This window comes from Eschscholzia californica, unplaced genomic scaffold (genome assembly GCF_041429995.1).
Source record: "Eschscholzia californica isolate CP2 unplaced genomic scaffold, dmEscCali1.0.p SCAF_3, whole genome shotgun sequence".
Taxonomy (NCBI): domain Eukaryota; kingdom Viridiplantae; phylum Streptophyta; class Magnoliopsida; order Ranunculales; family Papaveraceae; genus Eschscholzia; species Eschscholzia californica.
In genome coordinates this window covers 31068394-31089282 of record NW_028238420.1, presented here as the reverse complement: position 1 = coordinate 31089282, position 20889 = coordinate 31068394, and the positions used below count along the sequence as shown (strand labels likewise).

General features: G+C 37.0%; 1 pseudogene; it reads left to right on the top strand.

Moving 5' to 3' along the window:
• The first annotated feature begins 4428 nt into the window (after positions 1 to 4428).
• LOC147549505 (uncharacterized) lies at positions 4429 to 20073 on the top strand (annotated as a pseudogene).
• Positions 20074 to 20889: the final 816 nt, after the last annotated feature.

Here is a 20889-nt window from a genome sequence, read left to right as displayed (position 1 = left end):
AAACTATAGCTCAAGTTATGCAACCTTATCATAAATGCTCAGCCATGTCATAGATATTTATTTCTTGGAGCTTTGTTTTCATATTTTTGTTGTATAAGTACATCTGACCTCTTTTCTCTTGGTTGATGAAAAATGTGAAAGTTTTAGACTTTTAAACATCACACTTTATTGCTCCACGTGATGAGAAGTCGTTGCAATCCATTACCTTCCAAGGTTGTTTTTTGTGTCATTCTAAATTCATGTTAGGGATGCATTGATGAGTGGCAGTGAATCTGACCTAGGCACATGTGATTATGTTGGCTTTTAGATCTAAGAGGAGGAGTACTTTCAACAAAAAAAAAATTCAAGAGGAAGAGTTGATTCGGTAAATGGGATTTGGGTGTACTAAAGATGCTTCTGGTAGTGTTAAAGATACCTCAGTCGTGGGATCGAATCCCTCCTTTAGCATTTTATGCAAAAATTTTTTTTATATATATGTGTGTATATACTACTATATATCTAATCATGTGAACAAATAATAACAATTATTGTGGGCTTGTGCCGCTTATTTACAAATGAGTGGGAGCTTGGGGTTGGGGAATCAAGTCTCACCATATGCATTTTAAGTATTTCAATTTTTATGTTTTGAATTCATTCAATTCAACTATCCTAAATTCCCATAAAACTCAATACAACTACCCTAAACCCTATAAAGAAAAGAGGAAAACGATAGATTTGTTATCCAAGATGCAAACTTTTGAGTTTGTATTTTGTTTACATTTGATGAAGCTTTTGGTGGCAATACCAAATGAATTGTCACAAATACTACAAAGAAAAAACCAAGATATTGTGATTGCGATCGATTTTGTTGAATCATGTACGAGACCATGTGGTGATCATTGGTTTGGAGTGTTTCTATTTTTTGTGAAAAACATAATATTGAAGTTGTTAATCTTAATGGTTCATACATAATTCAAGGGGGAAGCAGGAGGAATGCACAATAAATTACAAACTTTTATCACTATCTAGTGGAGATTTGCTATACAGTTATTGATATGCAACATGAAGAACTAAATGCTCGTTTTACTGAAAAGAATATTGAGTTGCTCCGTTGTATGACATGTTTGAGCCGATCGAGAGGTTTTGTCATTTTCGACAAAAGTTGTTTGGGCCTCGAGCCAAAAATGGACTTTTTGGGATCGGATTGGGCTGAAAATTGGAGGGTCGGTTCCCCTAATATGGAAGACCAAATATGCTAATTTTTGCTGGGTTTGGACGTCACCTCCTCAAGGTATTGAGAAAATATCAACTAGTTGCTATTTTCGACTATTACCTTAATCTTATTCAAAAGGGTCTTTAGGAAACCAAATTGGAGGTGGTCTCTTATTAGGATTTTATATAATGACCCTTAGGGCAGTGAATAAGGTGTGAAATTTCTCTTATAGCTTTCTTACTCTACCACATCAAGTAGAGAAGAGAAATTGAGCTAATTCCCAAAAGCTATCAACTAATCAAATTAAGAAGTAGTTCTTCTTATTATCAAACTACCATTGGAATTACCTAGCTTTCAAGGTGGAAAGATTAAGTAGAGCATTCGGTGTCCCAAGTAGAGGAGCTACAATTGTATGGGCCTCTACAAAGGTTGAAGTGGGGGAGTTGAAATGGCTCTATTTTTTTTTTAAAATGATCGAAATGGCTTTAGCTGATGGCTAAATCACGAGGCATATATTTATGTTGTAATGAAGTGTTTTTTTTTTTGTTGAAACGTAATGAAGTGTTAATAACCACAACATTTTGGACCCAATCTTAGGTCTCATTTACGTATTCTTTAGATAAATTACGAACTCGGGATTTGTGATTGTTTTCTTTGGCATACATGAATATACACGAAAAAGAACAATTTGATTTGGTTGACAATTGTGGGTAGGTGTCGAAAAAATGTTTGAAGTTTAAAAAAAAATTAAAGGAAAGATGGTTATGGATTTGAGAAAACCTTAGGATAGTTTTTTTTTTAATTGAAAAAAAAAACCTTAGGATAGTTTCTAACTCCTAGTTGAACTTTCCCTTTGAGTATTTACTCTATTTGTTTTATTGATTTCTACTTGTTATATAAGTGTAAGACAAAAAGTATCGTATGGTGGTTTCTTTTTGTTTATAATGATTAGGAATTACATCTCAACAAAAAAAAAAAGATTAGGAATTAGAAATAAATAGAACAAGAATTTAGTTTATTTCCCATATATAGAGGGTTGGTTGAATGGTTGAACTGTATAGAACTATAGAAGTATAAACAATCTAACTTATGTATTCTTAAAATAAGATTATCTTCTAAAGTTTACTAATAAAGATAAGTTGTTTAATGAAAACCTTATATACTTCAAGTGTTAATCGTTAATTAAAGTTTTAGACGTATATAAAACTGTAAAGGCCAGCGCTTTGGGGAAAGCAGTAAAATTTCCGGGGAAGACGGTGCAAAATCAAAAAAATGCAAACCAAACGCACCTCAGAAGTTGCCGGCAGAAAGTCGCCGACCGGATGTTGCCGGCGACGGCCGGAAACTTCATCATCTCTCTTCATCCCTTTCTCCCTCTCTATCTTCATCCCTTCCTCGCTCTCTCTCTCTCTCTCTCTCTCTCCTCTCTCTCTATCTAGAAAGAATAAAAGATTGTTTGGATAATTTGATGGTTTCCACTGAAATGAATTTTATTATTCAATTAGGGTTTTGTCTTGAATTGAGATTTGATTCCTCAGTTGGTTGTTTTAGGGGTTTGTCTGATTTTGGATTTCGATCTAGAAACAATAAATACTGTTTAGATAATATCAGGGTTTCCACTGAAATGAATTTTATTGTTCAATTAGGTTTATTTTTTCTTTTAGGTCAAATAGTGATGAAAGTTCCTAATGTAGTTTTTTAGGTTACAATCTGAACTAATGTCTCTTATGGTAAGCAAACATATTTGGATTAGGGTTCGTTTCATTTATTGATAAAAATTAGTTCTTTATTCTCTCAATTAACAATATTTATTATGGGTAATCACAAATGAGTGCAGATCCAGGAATTTCTGCTTTCCATGGAGATAATATTTTATGTTGGAAAGGAACCATCTGTGGAAGCAAACAAACCGTTTGAAGAAACAGAATACAAGCTCTCTCTTCAGTTCCCTAATGATTACCCTCTCAAATCTCCGAATGTGAAATTCGAAACTCTATGCTTTCATCCAAATGAAGAGAGAGAGAGAGAGAGGATCGCCGAGGTTATGGCAGAAGTTGTCGGAACCTAGTAGAGATTGCCGGAGTTTTAGTTGAGGTAGAGGAGAAGAAGAAAAAATAAAAAATTGAAAAGGTGATGTTTGGAGGAAACAAAAAAGTTTGTTTCCACCCAAAACTTATTGCTCCGGAAACTTCGTTGATTTCCCCAAAACACTGGCCACTGTAAACCCCTTATCTAGTGATATAAACAATCATTTTTACTGCCCATCACCACGTACCATCTATATCAGAAAATACACAGGTTGTGATTATGATAAAATTTAGTTGATTAGGGTAAAATAAATGTCCTTCATGCTTATTAAGAAAAAAAACTCCTTTTTGTCTTCCTCTCACATGAAGGTGTCATAGACAAAACAAAAATATTCGGAATAAGAAGTATGCCTCAATATTAATCTGATTTTATTTTACGTAGAATAGAGAATGATAAGAAGAATATAGTACTTTTACTTTTTGTTACCAAATGACACCTAATTTTATGGTTTCTATATTACAAACCGGAAGTGCTACGCATGTTGATTTGTTACTAAAATCGAGAATATATGATAATTGATTCATTACCATATATTCTGAATATTCTTGCTCACAAAACACCAATATATTATCACATTATATATTACTAGATTTATTTTTCTCAATTAAGGATATCACTATCCTATAAAAGAATTGTAATTTCTCAATAAAAACATAATACAAAAACCAAACTTCTTCTCTTCCTTTTTTCTCTTCCTCCTTTCATTCGTGTTTAAACATGGTATCCGAGTCAAGTTTACTCTGAAAAAAAAAGAAGAGAAAAAAAAATCTCTAAAACATAGATCCAGGGTGTTATTTAAAGAGAACAAAAAATCTCAAATCCTAACCCTTTCCTATATCAAAACCAAAATAGTTTATGCTCATTTTTTTTCAAGACCATAGTATCAATCAAATTCTTTGCAAAGAAATATTCAAGAAAAAAAGGGGAGACGGAAAGAAGATATTGTTCAAATTGTTGCAGAGCTATTCCTTACCATCTTCAGAGTTCAACAAAGAGTTTGTTTGTGTTTCTTTTTTCTTTCTCCATTGTATTTCCTTTAGTAATTTTTTTCTTTCTATTCTTCATTTAATTGTATATCCATCATATATAAGAAAAAAAAAAGGAGGAAAAAAAGGAGGAAAAAAAAAAAAGGAAAAAAAGAGTCGAAAATGAGTGACTCTCATATTCCAGTTGTTATTAAGCCAGAAGGTGTTATTAATATTGGTGTTCTACTTACTGAAACAAATTATGATATCTGGTCACAATGCATGGAAATGCATATTGCTGAACGAGAAAAATTGGCTTACATTATGGGTACCACTACACAACCTACCCAATCTGATAAAGGTTATGATAAGTGGTATGCTGAAAATCAAAAAGTGAAACGCTGACTTTAGATGTCTATGTCTTCTGATGTCATGAAACGTTATCGTCGTATACCTACTGCACGAGAAATTTGGAAACCCCTCTCTACTGCTTTTTTTATGGTAATGATAAAATGCTGGTTTATTCACTTCATCAACAGGCATTCTCTGCTAAACAAGAGTCTAGATCCCTCTCTGTCTATTATGGCAAACTCACAGAACTCTTTAGAGAACAGGATCATCGTGATAAAGTGGTCATGAAAGATCTAGACGATGTAACAACATACCACAAATCCATTGAACGGGTTCGGGTTCATATTTTTCTTGCAGGTCTAGATAAAAGTTTAGATCAGCTTCGCCGTGAAGTTCTACGCCATGATCCTCCTTTCAGTTTGGAGGCATGTTATTCATTAGTTCGTCGTGAATCGTTTCGAGGTACAACTAAATACAGATAGTGACATTTCTGATGCTTCCACCAGAATAATCTCAAGAGCGGTCAAAATCCGTCAACTACAAAAATCCTCTTAGTTTTGAAAAATCTAACTTAAAATGTTATTTTCATCAAACAGGTCATTTGAAGAGTTGTTGTTTTGAACTTATAAGATATCCCGACTAGTGGGATCCTACAAGGCATCTGAATGCCAAAAAAGCCTTTTACTGTTGTTATTGCTCAAACAAAATAGGATCACACGCCTACAACGTCTTCCGCATTAATCACCACTACTATAATCGAAAGTACGGTTGTAAACACCTCTTCACATGGTTCTAATAATGCATGGATAATTGATTCCGAAGCAACGTATAATATGACATTTGATGTCGGGCAAGTCACAAACCTTCAACCCTCCTCGCATAAATATGTCTCCACAGTCGATGGGCATACCACCTCAGTACTTAAGGAAGGATCATCCCTTCTGAGTAATACTTTACATCTTGATTCCATCTTAGTTGTTCCTTCTTTAGATTATAATTTATTATTTCTCTCTCAAATTACTTATACTTTATCATGTATTGTTATTTTTGGCCTAATCATCGTGTGTTTAAGGATATTCAGACTCGAGAGACGATTGGTTATGGTGTTAAGAAGGGGAACCTCTACCATTTAGACTTGGAGTCAAAACATTTTAATCGACTACAACATGCATTGGCTGTTGAGACCACTAGTTCCCATAAGAGAGTAACTGAAATAAAGCTAAGGCATCGAGGACTAGGTCATGCCTCATTTGGTTATTTAAGAAAGTTATTTCCTAATTTGTTTACAAATTTAGATGATTCCTCTTTAAATGTGATGTGTGTGAACTTGCGAAAAGTCATTGCACTTCATACTCTTTGGTTTTGAATAAAAGTCCTCTTCCTTTTATGGTAATTCATTGTGATGTTTAATTGGGACCTTCAAAAGTGCCCAGCCTAGGAGGGACACGTTGGTTTATTACTTTCATCAATGATTGTACTAGGATGACTTGGTTATGTTTGATGAAATCTAAAATCTGAGGTTAACATGTTGTTTCAAAAATTCTATAAAACCATTCAAACACAATATAATGCTCGAGTTCAGGTGTTACGTAGTGATAACAGTGGTGAAAATCACGACGCTCGACTTAAGAATTTTTTGGATTCTAATGGTGTCATTCATCAAACCACCTGTCCAGGAACACCACAATAAAATGGTGTAGCTGAACGCAAAAATCGCCACTTATTAGAGGTTGTCTGCGCTTCCTTAATTGAGTCTCACATGCCTTTATGTTACTGAGGAGAAGCTCTTCTTTCTGCTTCATATCTCACCAACCGTGTACCATCCCGATGAAGGATATATGTCCTTAGAGTCTGAAGGTATATGCTTCTGAAGGAATGTCCTTCGACCATGATGGAAATGCGTATGATTTGGCTCGTAGGATAATGATGAATTTATTGGAAGATCGATCAATCTGGTTCAATTAGGAGTCGTAATGCTTAGCTAGAAGCCGCTTACGATTGTCGGATCACTTCGGTTATCCGCAGCTAACATAGACCGGATCCTACAACGGGTTACACATAAGAATTGGTAACTTGAACAGTGAGAATAGACTGATGGAAACTTGTAAATAGATGGATATGATCCAGTCTAAAAGATAGAAAGAATCGGACTCGAAAGAGAAGTCCGAAAAGGTAAAAACCCACTTTTAAGGGGCAACCAGGGATTCCCTTAAGGGGAGATCCCTGGCCGGCCTAACCAAAGGGGTGGGCTTGACAGAGCAAGGCCATTAAGGGTTGCTCTTGCCGAACATACCAATGGGGAACCCTAATTAGGGTTCTCCCATATTAAAGAGTCCCGGTTAGTTTTAACACTAACTTGTGCTTATCTTTTCTAAAGGGACTTTTAGGATTCCTTATTTGAGTAGGACTCCACTAAGGTAATGCCTATATAAAGCTCCATTATGAGTTCAGAAAAGGTGTGGAATTTTCTCAAAAGAAAATCATCTCTCTCACACATCTTAGAGAAAAGAAGATTTTAGAGAAAAGTTCACATTCTTTCTATCAAGTCTAGAAGAAGCAGTTCTTCATCTCAACCTTCAAGAAGGTCCTAGCTGACTCAAACGAAGGGAGTTCGAGTTATACAATTCGGTGTCTCAAGTATAAGAGCTCCACTTGAAGCTCTTTATCTTCCGAATACTGGTCGGAATTTAGTTCGTGTGAAAGCGAATCCAGGTTTTCTTCTTCATTCTAGTTCATTGATATGTTCATGTATAGGTCCTCGACAACCTAGTGTTAATCATAAGATTAGTGGTGTTATAAAGGTCGGGCCGGCCCGGGTGGGGACCGGGCCCGACCCGTTCCGTACAGGTCTGGGCCGTAAGCTTACCGGGTCAGGGTAACCCGGGTTTATTCCCGGTCCCGGGCTGGGCCTAGCGTTTTGACCCGTTGGGCCAAATTCGGCCCGACCCGGGAACAACCCTGGTTTTACTTGGTCCGGCAGGCCGTTGAGACGGGTTGGGTTAACCGGCCCGGCCCGCCCCGTCTCAACGGTCAGATTTCAATTTTTTTATTTATTTATTTTTTTAAAAGTACAAAAAACGGCTAGTTGGGTTTTTTACCCTTTCTACCCCCCAACTAGCTGTTTTCTAGTTGTTGGGGAGGGTAAAAATTGTCATTTTACTTCCCCCTCATTTGTCTATAAATAAAACACTAGTATTCACTAAATTTCCATCCAAAACTACTCTTTTCTACTTCTCTTAACTTCATCTTCAAGCTCTTTACTCTTCAAGTTCAAAAAAATTTATCTTTATTAAAGAATCAAGCTCTTTACTCTTCAAGATATCAATTTTCAAGTATTGGGTTATTTAACTAAAGAGGTCAATTATCCAAGAATCAAGAGTGATCAATTTTTGAAGACTTCTATTAATTATTTTAGTAATCAATTATTCAATTAAGGGTATTAACTATCAAGAAAGTAGTTCAACAAAAAAAAGGGTATCAAGTAAGTAATTTACTACCTTATCAACCTATTTCTATTTTTTTACATATAATTTCTTTTCTCCTACCCTCTCATTTTAATTTTAGTCATGGATAATTATGATTTTGATAGTCCCTCCGGACCTAACCATGTCGATTTGTCCGGTGAAGAACCAACTATGGATAGTAGTACCCCCGGAACCCAACAATCTAAGAGAAAGTTGAAATCCGAAGAATGGAATTATTTTACCATGGAAGAAAGAACGATTGAAGGGGTAAAACAAATGAGGGAGATTTGTATGTTTTGCAAAAAAAGACTATGTCAAAGACCCTTTGAAAGGGTCGTCTACTTTAAAACGACATTTAGAAACTTGTAAACCTAAGCACGAAGGAGGTAATCCTACTCAAACACCCATAGTTGGAAGTCAAAATAGTAGCCAACCATTATTTACATATAATAGTAAAAAAATGAGGCAAGATTTAGCTTTATATATTGCAAGTGGTGAACAACCTTTAACATATGCCGAAGATCCAAAATTAGAACGTTGGATCAAGAATTCCGTTCAACCTTTATATCGTAAAACTAGTAGACATACGATTAGGAATGACATTATTGAACTTTTTAAAAATCAAAAAGTTTTTGTGATAAACGAATTACAAAATGTGAAAGGAGGGATTTCTTTCACTTCGGATATGTGGAGTGGTTGCAAAAACTCGGTTATCTAGTCGTAACCGCACATTATGTTAACTCCGAGACATGGAACGTATTATTGGTCTTCGTTTATGTAGTTATCCTCATGATGGTAATCAAATATACCAACACATATCTAGAATACTTAGAGAATATGGTGTTATTGATAAGTGCATTAGTATTACTTTTGATAACGCGACCGCTAATACAAGTGCAATGACTTTACTTCAAACTAGGCACATTAATGAATTTTACGATAAGAAAATAACTCATGTTAGATGTGTATGTCATATCATTCATTTGGTTGTGAGAGATGGTATGAAAAGTATTTCAAAATATGAGAGTCTCAATTTTATTGAAAAAATTTCCGATACTCTTACTTACATTGAGAGTTCGAATAGTAGATGGAAAAATTACACGAAATTGTGTAAAGAAAGAGGTCTAAAACCCAAGAAATTTATGGGGGATATACCAACTCGTTGGAATGCAACATATCTAATGTTAAATTCATGTTATGGTTATGAAGATGTAATTATTGATTTTGTTGGATTTGAACCAACTCGTTGGAATGCAACATATCTAATGTTAAAGTCATGTTGTGGTTATGAAGATGTAATTATTGATTTTGTTGGATTTGAAAATCATTTTGGTTTGACCATTTTTTATTTTAAAAAATGTGATTTATTTTTAAATCTTCTAAAAGTTTTTTATAAGTATACTACTATATTATCAGGTATTTATTATCCTACTACAAATCTAGTATGAAGAGAACTCTATGACATGACCGAAGCTTTTGTTAATTGTAGACATAATCAAATTTATGTTAACGTAATTAGTAAAATGGAGCTAAAGTTCAAAAAATATTGGGGAGAAATTCCTACTTTATTCATTTTAGTTTCATGCATGGATCCTAGATTGAAGGTAGAAAATACCTCATTTATATTGTTTAATATTTATGATAACCTTGAACAACGCCCTAATTTTTCTATTGATGATTATGTGTATAATTTATTAAAAGATTTATATGAACAATATGAAAGGATTTATGGTTCAAAGGATTCAAAGTAGTTCAAATGTTGCTTCGTCTAGCCAAGACGTTGGATGGTAAAGATTGTTAGTAAATAAAAGAATTAATCAAAGGTGAACAAAATTGTGGTGATTGTTTTGAACTTAAAATGTATTTACAAGCTGCCTTAGATAATGAACAAAACATATATGATGGAAACTTCGATGTTTTACAATGGTGGAGACAAAATGGAGTTTATTACCCAATTATGCAAATCATGGCACGTGATTTACTTACTCCCCCCGTGATGGGTCATGAAAATGTCCCATCTAAGTCGTTTAATTTAGTCGAGTTAGTTCGTTTCGGGTCTTTATTATAATAAAATGGTTGATTTTCTTGATTAGGTGTGTTTTGTGGAGTTAGGTGTAAAAAATGGTTAAAAACGAGGAAAAGATGCATAAAGGGTATTTTGGTCATTTGGAGTCAAGGGCATTCTGGAAATTTGGCCAAGGTCAGTGCGTGGTTGAAAAGTAGAGGTCGAGACGAGTCCATAGGAGAAAACGGAAGTCAAATCGGAGTCCGGACGAAGGAATAAATCAAGGTTAAAGTTTTGTCAAAGAGGGTTGACTTGCGGGACAATAGCGGGCACAGATTTGGCACGCGGAATACAAGAAGACACGTGGCGCAATATGAAGGCCGGTATATATGATTCCCGTGTTAGCGTTGAGCAGCGAAATGAAACCTATAGGCCTGATCCGGTGTAACGCGCGGCAACTTAACTTGGTGGTCCCGTTCAAACGTTTTAATCTTGACCGTTGGGTTCCGCGTTTTCAAGATCAACGGCTGCTGAGATTCCCGACCCATTTCTTATGATCCCGTGCAACCGAAGCAATTTAATCCCGTAGTCCCAGAAGCAACGTTTTAATCTTGTACGTCCGTTGCCGCGTATCCAAGATCTGACGGCTGATGACCTTCCCGTCCTTTATTAATTATCCCATGTCGCCCGAAGCAGCATATTGGAGTAGTCCAGGACGCGTGTCGCTCTACTGTCCCTCAAGATCCCGCGTTTCTTCTGATCCGACGGATGGTGCTGCTGCCGAGCACATTTTCATGCGCCGCGAAGCACTGTAGCCGCGTGAACACAGACCCTAACGGCCAGATTGCTTAACCCTCTCTCCAGTCGACACATGTCCCAGTTTCAAACCTTAGCCACATGGGTTTCGTCCTTTAAACCCCATAATTCCAAATATAACCCCCTCTTTTTATTCTTTTTACCATTTAACCCTACACAAACCCTAACTCTATTTAAACAACACTTTCTCCTCCATTAGAACCTAGACTTGCAAACCCTCTCATATCTACCTCTTCTACCATTAATAAACCTCTTCTTACTCAATCCCTCTTCTATTAAATCCATCTTTTTCTATCTTCTTCTCTACCACTATTCTTTCTTCCATTAATAGTCTTCTTCTTCTCCCTTCCATATTCTTCTATCATCTTTACCCTCTTCATCTCTTCTTTCTAACTTCTTTCTAGATCTAATTTCTTCTTTTCCTTCTTTTTCTTATTTGGGTGGCAATAAAATAGCTATTACTTGGATTTCTTGGAGTAACATTCTTGAGCATAAATGGAGTAAATCTTGGACAAATTGGAGATACATGGGGATATGAAATTTGAGCATTCTTGGTGATTTCTTTCCATTAATTTCTTAGTATTTTCATTTATTTTACAATGTCAATAAATGTTATTCTAGATTCCATGTATAGTTAATTTAGCAATTAAGGTTGTGAATGAAACCCATTTTGGATCTTTATAATACTTGTTCTTGATTAATTAAATCCTTTGATGTGCTTCAATGCCTATTGATTGTCATTTCATGTTGATTCTATAACCTTATTATCATTCATGTATTATAATTAGACATTTCATGCTTTTATTGATTTATTAGATGAGATATGCCTTTTAGATCTTGAATGATAGTGTAGGAAATTAGTTTTATATGGTAGTCAATCATACATTCTTAATTATAAAATTGTTTTATCTAGAATATCATCCGGAATCCAAATAGTTCATTATATTGGATCCCGAGTAAATGCAAAAGAGATTTAAGTAATTAAGTGCTTGTTTTATAAAGTGAAATTATGTGGTGGATTTTATAACCTTAGATATCTTCTCCCTTCTCTTAGATAGTTTAGTTAGTTTTATTTGTTTCTTTATTTTACTAATCAATCATCAAATTTACGAAGTGATGGGTGTGTGTGTTAGTCTAAGTTACCTATTGACATTTTAATTATTGTGCTAAACTTGCCGTCAATATCCGAAATTGCCTACTTATCCCTTGGGACGATACTCGATCTTATTATAAATACTATAACTTGACCCCGTATACTTGCGGGAATAGACCCATTTTTAGGCCCATCACCCCGCATCAACCGTTGCATCGGGATCGGCTTTTAGTGCATGTTCACTAGTTTTGACCGATGAAAGGAACCGATTAGGTGAAGATATTTTTGAAGCAACTATATGCGTGAAAGATTGGGATGATTTTGAAATTAGGCAAACCACTCATACTGAGGAACTTCAAAAAATATATGAAGGACTACAAGAAGATGAAGTAATTGTTGAAGATTAGTTACTTATTTTATCATGTAGTATTTTAATTTTATTTGTCTAATGTAAAGATAATTGGAAATGATTGATAGGTTAAGTGGGTGCCAACCTAGTTGGGATGTGCTTAATCTATAGTGATCCAATTATCTACCTTTTGTCTTGTAATTTTTTTATCTCATTTCATTTTAATTAAATAAAAAATTTACTTTATTTCTCAATTTGAATGTCTTTTATTTATATTTCCAATTAATTTCATAATTTGGTTGTCTTCCAAAGAATAAAGAAATTAAAAAATTTGAATTGAAGTGAAAGCACTTAAAGACAAACTAGTCTAGATTCCGCCAATTAATTTGAAATTTGAATTGAAAGCACTTAAAGACAAACTAGTCTAGATTCCACCAATTAATTTGAAATTTAAATTGAAAACACTTAAAGACAAACTAGTTTGCACTTAAAGACAAACACTTAAAGACAATTTGTTTTTTTTTTTAAAGCTTTCTAAACTTTTTTTTTGTGTGACCCGCGGGCGGGCCTGGCCCAGACCGGCCAACCCCGGTCCAGTACCGGCCCCGGGTTGGGCCTTGTATGCCCAGGCCGGGTTGAGGCCCGGCCCGGGAACTACCCCAGCCCGGGTTGGTCAGGCCCGGGCCGGCCCGGCCTTTATAACACCACTACATAAGATGATTGAGATTCCGCTACCAACACTAGTAACATAATTAGGTTATGTATTAGATACGTGTAATTCCCAACAATGGCATCACGAGCCGTTTGCATGAAACTATCTTTGGCTAGAACGAATTAGATTCGAACTTTAGATTGATAGATAAAATTGTTTGAATAGAGATTCAGACAAAATTTTGATTAGTTTGAAAAGTTTTAAAACACTTTCAAACCTGTATTTGAAAGGGTTTCAATGCATAAAATAATCAAAATTATATGTTTTTGGAAAACCCAAGGGTTTTCGAAAACGGATCTAACGGATCAAAAAATTTAGAAATCAGGTTTCAAAATCATGAAATTTTGGTCTTGAATATTAAAAAAACAACAGTTTTTCATGCAAAAGTAGGAAAAAGAAGGCAAAATCGGTTGGAAGGATAATCTCTTGGAAAGTCCAAAAACATCCTCGAGTCTGGACCGGCCAGGACGCGTCCTGACCGGACAGTAGGTCTCGGGACAGAGTCTTGAGACCAAAGAACACGTGACAGGAAGCCCCGGTCCCTCTAGGACCGAGATTCCTAGTCCCGGACGGACTAGGAGCCCAAGATGTTAGCATCTTGGACTGCCCAGACGCGTCTAGGACGCGTCTGGGAATCCCAGTCCGAGAAGGACTGGGAGTCCGAGATGCTCGCATCTTGGACGTCCCAGACGCGTTTGGGAATCCCAATCCGAGTTGGACTAGGACGTCCCAGACGCGTCTGGGATCCCCAGATGATCTCGGTCTAGGACCGAGACCAGGGACATGCGTCCAGACGCATCCAGATGCGACTGGAGCGTCCAAACGCATCTAGGACGCGTCTGACACGTCTAGACGCGTCGCAGACTTAGAGTTCATCCCGTCCGACTCATTCCAACCGTGCATGGCCTAGGGCCATGCTGTGCTAGACAACGTCTAGGACGCAACTAGCACGTGCCATCCGACATGGTCTAGGACCAATGTAACTCATCTAGCTAAATGCCTATATAAAGAGGTTTCCTGCTAATGAAGAATATGTATGTATCTACCAAAAGTACCAATGTACCAAACGTATAGAATTTCTCTACAAACATAAGAATACAATCTAGTTCTTCTTGTCTACTATCTTTTGGTTTATATTTCCATTATCTTTCTTCTTCCCCACCTTCTTTATTTTTCACAACAATATTGTAATAATCCAACTATGATTATAAATAGAGCCTGTGCATCCTATTCAAAGGACACAGAGAAATTTACTCTTTCATGGTATCTTGAGCTGAGGTTTTTTTTCCTGTCTTCTTTATACTTGGCCTCTCTAATGGCTCCTACAAATTCTTGATTCAAAGGACACAGAGAAACTTACTTTTTCATGGTATTTTGAGTCCTACTGACTTATCCCAAGATCTTCCCTCTAATGATGGACTCTCTACAAATCCACTTGCTGCCCAAGATGGTCATAACATTGATGAGACTCCATTTGTTTTGCCCGTGAATGATACTGCTCCACCAGCGCCGGTTCGGACACATCAAATGATCACACGTTCAAAACAAGGAATTATAAAACCGAAGGTAATACAATCACTGTTGGCCACCAAGTATAAAATCTCACATTCTTTCCTTTTACTGTTCCTCCTTTACCAAAGGAACCATCATGTTATACAGAGGCAAAGAAAGACTTACGATGGTGTGAGGCAATGGCAGATGAGTTTAATGCTTCGATTAAGAAACAAACCTGGTCATTAGTTCCTTTTCAACCTCATATGAACCTTGTTGGATGTAAATGGGTCTTTCGGATTAAAATCAAAAGGGACGGCATAGTAGATCGTTTCAAAGCCAGTTTGGTAGCAAAAAGTTATTCATAACAACATGGAATTGATTATGATGAGACTTTTTCACCAGTTGTTAAACCAGTTACAATTCGGCTTATCTTAAGTGTTGCAGTTTCATCCGGTTGGCAAATCCGACAATTAGATGTTAAAAACGCTTTCTTACACAGATACCTTGATACATAAGTTTTTATGCATCAACCGACTGGATTTGTCGATCCAAATTACCCAGATCATGTTTGTCGATTAAATAAAGCTATTTATGGTCTTAAATAGGCACCCCGAGCATGGTTTACACGCTTCACTACTTATCTTCAAGAATTGGGGTTTGTCAATTCTGAGTCTGACACTTCATTGTTTCTTCATAGCTCCTCATCTTCAATTACTATTTTATTATTATATGTCGATGGTATCCTCATTATAGGTTCAAACCCCTCACTTATATCAGGGTTTATTTCAAGACTTAATTCTCAGTTTGCAATGAATGATCTGGGCGAGGTTCATAATTTTTTGGGAATGGAATTAAAAAGGACTGCTTCTGGTGTTAGTACTAAAAGTTCGCGGAAGCTATCAAACCTATCCTAGAAATTGATCCGACTATGAAAATTAATCGAAAAACTAAGTCAAAATCTAAATATGCGAACAGAAGTTAACGAGGTTTGGCTTAAAGCCTACGTCCTCGGGCGAACAAGAAAACTTTATTGAAGGATAGATGAAGATGACTCACACAACCCGCAAGTTCGTCCCAAGATGGTACTGTATAGAAATTTAACCTTCTATATTAGATCTTTGACGACCGAGAAATTAAACACCGCTCAAAACTATGAGTAAATTTTCTCTCCCACTTGCTCTCTCTAAAGAATCCACCGTCATAACAAGCCCAATAATAGAAACTTTGGTTTCTAAATATTAATGCCAATTACAAATTGCAAAACCGCCCAATTGAGTTTCTAACTTTTCTCAAACCGCCTATAGCCAATTTGATAACCAAAACCGCCTCTTACAATTTAATCCAATTTGGAAACCTTTTGAAACCGCCCTCTCACAATTCTCCACCTCGTACATAATTTGATATACTTCAAATTTTGGACGAACACGAGAATACTCCTTGTAAGATATATCTGCTTCTTGTAACTTCATCCGACTGCGCCATATGACCATGGCTGCCTACGTACCATTTTATAGGATCAAGCCTACCGTAGTTCTACCAACCCTTCACATAAAAATTATCTTGTCGCCATTACGCCCTTTCGGGCAACTTAACACGAGTCGATTTGTAGCAATTTCGGGCAATGCTGAAACTTACTACACGTCACCACTTTAGTCAACATGTCCGTGGGATTCTCATCTGTGTGAACCTTCTTGAGAGAAACATCACCTTCCTCTATGAGATCTCGTACAAAGTGATGATACCTGACATCGATATGCTTAGTACGAGCATGATGAACCTAATTCTTCGCTAAGTGGATCGCACTTTGACTATCACACCATACATCTATGCACTCCTGCTTAATCCCTAGATCATTCAGAAGACCCCAAAACCACAATGCTACCTTCACTTCGTCGGCCATAGCCATACACTCGGCCTCCGTGGTAGATAATGCAACTGTAGATTGTAACATCGATCGCCAACTAATTGGAGCACCATGTACCTTAAATACATAACCAGTAGTAGATCGTCTTCTATCTAAATCGCCAGCATAATCTGAGTCAACAAAACCGCTTACCTGACATGTGTCTCCACCAAAGCACAAACCCGTATCAACAGTACCCTTCAAGTACCTCAAGACCCACTTCACAGCTTCCCAATGTGTCTTCCCCGGGTTTGCCATAAACCTACTAACCACACTGACCGCCTGTGAAACCTACTAACCACACTGACCGCCTGTGAAATATCCGAACGAGTACACACCATAGCGTACATCAATTTCCCAACTGCACTAGCATACGGTACACGATCCATATGATCCTTCTCCACCGTAGTAGTGGGAGATTGTTTTCCCGAGAGCCTGAAGTGTGGTGCCAAAGGTGTTGACACCGCCTTCGCATTCTACATCCCGAATCGAGAAACTACTCGTTCGATGTAACTTTTCTAGACTCAAGTACAGTTTCTTACTTGATCGCTCTCTCTTAATCTCTATTCCCAGTATCTTCTTTGCAGCGCCCATGTCTTTCATCTCAAACTCTTGCCTGAGTTGAGATTTCAACTGATCTATCTCCACCATGCTTCGAGAAGCAATAAGCATGTCATCCACATACAAAAGGGAGATAAATAAAGTCACCTTCGCGAAGCTTCTTAATGTATACACAACAATCATAGTCACTTCTGCGAAAACCATGCTTTAGCATGAAAAAATCAAATCGTTTGTACCATTGGCGAGGGGATTGTTTCAATCCGTAAAGAGACTTCCTCAAAAGACATAATTGATTTTCTTTGCCCTCAACCTTGTATCCCTCAGGTTGAGCCATATAAATTTCTTCTTCTAATGGTTTTAACATCGAGTTGTTCCAGCTCAAGATCACTGTGAGCAACAATACTCAATAGCACCCGAATAGAAGTATGTTTCACGACCGGGGGGAAAATCTCATTGTAGTCAATCCCTTCTTTCTGTGCATAACCCTTGGCCACTAGTCTTGCCTTATACCTTGTACCCTTGATCTCGGACGAATCTTCTTTCTTCTTGTACACCCATTTACAACCAATAACAGACTTACCTTCGGTCAATGAGACACCTCCCATGTATTGTTCTTGTGAAGAGACTCCATCTCTTCTTGCATAGCAACCAACCAACTCTCTCTTTCCTCCGCGATAATAGCTTATTTGAAGGTGACCGGCTCGTCGTCTTCCACCGAGAGTGCATATTCAATGACATTTGCCTTCCCGTAATGCCTAAGGGGGTTGTCTGACCCTAACTTCTGTACCGGCTTATATAACCGTTTCGGCCTAGTGTGTACCGAAACATCCTGCTGTTGTTGTTGTAAAACTTGTGTACCTTCCCCTTGAACCTCCTCATGATCGGGTTCATCAATTTCCTCATCCTGAGTATTATCCTGATGCTCCACCTGATCATGATTCCTAAAAACCCGTTGGTCTTCGGCTTCTACTTCCACTACTTGAGCTTTAGTAGACCCAACATCACCACAACTAGGCACCGTAGCTTTCGCCATAGCTACAATAGATGACTCATCAAACACCACATCTCTGCTGATTACAAACTTCTTGTCTTCTGTACACCATAGCCGATAACCCTTGACTCCTGTAGCATATCCTAAGAAAGAAGAATGTGGAGACTTGTTCACAATATAACAAGCTGTAGCAACAAATTTTAGATCTTTGATCGACCGAGATGGTACTGTATAGAAATTTAACCTTCTATATTAGATCTTTGACGACCGAGAAATTAAACACCGCTCAAAACTATGAACAAATTTTCTCTCCCACTTGCTCTCTCTAAAGAATAGTTGTTGTGTTTGTTCTTGATGATGAATTATAAGCACTCAAACCCCCTATTTATATAGGATATCCACCGTCATAACAAGCCCAATAATAGAAACTTTGGTTTCTAAATATTAGTGCCAATTACAAATTGCCAAACCGCCCAATTGAGTTTCTAACTTTTCTCAAACCGCCTATAGCCAATTTGATAACCAAAACCGCCTCTTACAATTGAATCCAATTTGGAAACCTTTTGAAACCACCCTCTCACATCTGGTTTATTTATTACTCAATCTCGCTATACTTTGGTTTTGTTATCCAAAATTGACTTAGTCAATTCCAAACCAGTTTCCACTCCTTCTTCATGTGGTAAGAAAATGTCTCAAACTGACGGTATTTTGTTTCAAGGTACTACCCTTTATCGATCACTTGTTGGTGGTCTATAATATTTGTCTCAAGACCTGATATAACTTATTCAGTAAATCAGGTTTGTCAGTTTATGCATAGCCCGACCAATGTCCATTTTAGTGCAGTCAAACGTATTTTACGATATCTCAAAGGCACTCTTGGACGTGGATTATTTTATTCATCTAAGTCAGGTTACTGAGTTGGGGGTGTCCACTCAATAGTTACTGCTTATGCAGTTGTTGATTGGGCCGGTGACCCAGATTCACGCTGATCAATCTCAGGTACTTGTGTGTATCTTGGTAATCATCTTATTGCTTGGTCATCCAAGAAACAACCAATTATTTCTAGGAGCAGTATAGAAGCTGAATATAGGCCTATGGCTTACACTACTGCAGAGATAGCATGGATCTAATACTTGCTCAAAGATGTTGGCATTTTTCTTAAGACACCTCCAACTGTGTATTGTGACAACATCAGTGCAACATATATGGCCCACAATCGTATTCTTCATTCTCGAAGCAAACATATAGACTTAGACTACCATTTTGTCCGAGAAAGGGTTGTTCGTGGTTCATTACAAGTTCGATATATCCCAACACAAGAACAAATTACTGGTGTCTTCACTAAAGGATTGGTCAAAGCTCGTCATCAGTTTTTATGTTCCAGACGTTCAGTTTGAGGGGGATGATAAAGATATAGAAATCTCTCTCAGATTTGAGCAAATATTTGAATTTCAAATTCAAATGTGGATATCATATTTCCCTATTCATATTATTTAGTTTTGATTGCATATATTATCATATATTGTAAATATTTAGATAAAATATTCAGGATATATTGTAATAATCCAACTGTGATTATAAATAGAGCATGTGCATCCTATTCAAAGGACACAGATAAAATTTACTCTTTCAAGATGGACATCTTATCGACGGAATCAATCCTAGGATGCACCGTATTTCTGGACCCAATGTTCGATCCTTTGGGTCTCTTAATTTTCTATTCGGATACATATCAAAATCAGAAACAGGAGGAGCAAGTTCAAGACTTAAACTCAAGAATGTACATGGGGTGTTGAATGCAGTGAGTTGGGGAACCCTAATGCCGTTGGGTGCGATAATAGCAAGGTACTTGAAGAAAGTGGATTCGACAGGACCGACATGGTTTTACTTGCACATATTCTGCCAAACATCTGCTTATGTAGTTGGAGTTGGTGGATGGGCAAGTGGTCTTGTGTTGGGTAAGAAGTCCTCGGGTATTCAGTACGATGCTCACAGGTACATTGGTATTGTTTTCTTTGTTCTCGCTACGTTACAGGTACTTGCGATGCGTCTAAGGCCAAAACCGGACCACAAGTATAGATTCTACTAGAACATCTATCATCACTTGACGGGTTACGTTGTGATTGTGTTGAGTGTTCTAAACGTTTTCAAAGGTACTGATATACTAGACCCAGAGAGGAATATTTACATCGGAGTCATATCGGCCCTGGGTGCAATAGCAGTTGCTCTAGAACTCATCACCTGCTCCATAATCTAGAAAAGGAAGAGGGAGGGTGCTCCAGTGCAACCTTTCCCTGAAATCGTGGTCTAGATCTCACAATTATATGAAATTTTGAAGTAACAAGGTTGTCCGCAAGTTTTTCTTGTTCTGTTTTTCTTATTAGACTTTTATGATATTTCTTTAAGCATATTTTCTTTATTGATTGTTGGAAAGGGTCGTTGAATTCAGAGCCGTGGCTGAGAATTTGAGGGCCCAGGGCGAAATTTAATTGCGGGTCGTTCGTACATAAATAAATTACGTTCACAAAATCGAACAAAATGTAAGATGATGAAAATCATCAGTGATTCACATGTGTATTTATGTATTATTATTTTTTTGTGGAAAAAACATTTAATTTTCTATTTCTTAAAAAACAGTTCAAAAATTAATGAAATACACCTAATATAAGAATGGTTAAGACAAAGTGTAGTGGAGCAAAAATAGAGATTGACTTAGCAATTATATTCTCATGCAAAAGAAAATCAAAATGTAGCCATCAGGATTTGAACCCGCGTCAAAAACATGGACGACCATCACCCTTCCCACGGAGCTACTAGAAGTTAGATGATTAAGGTGGTATTGTAAGTTATATAACCACTCTGGCCCATTTAATAGAAAGTGGGCCCTTTTGAGGTGGGGGCCCAG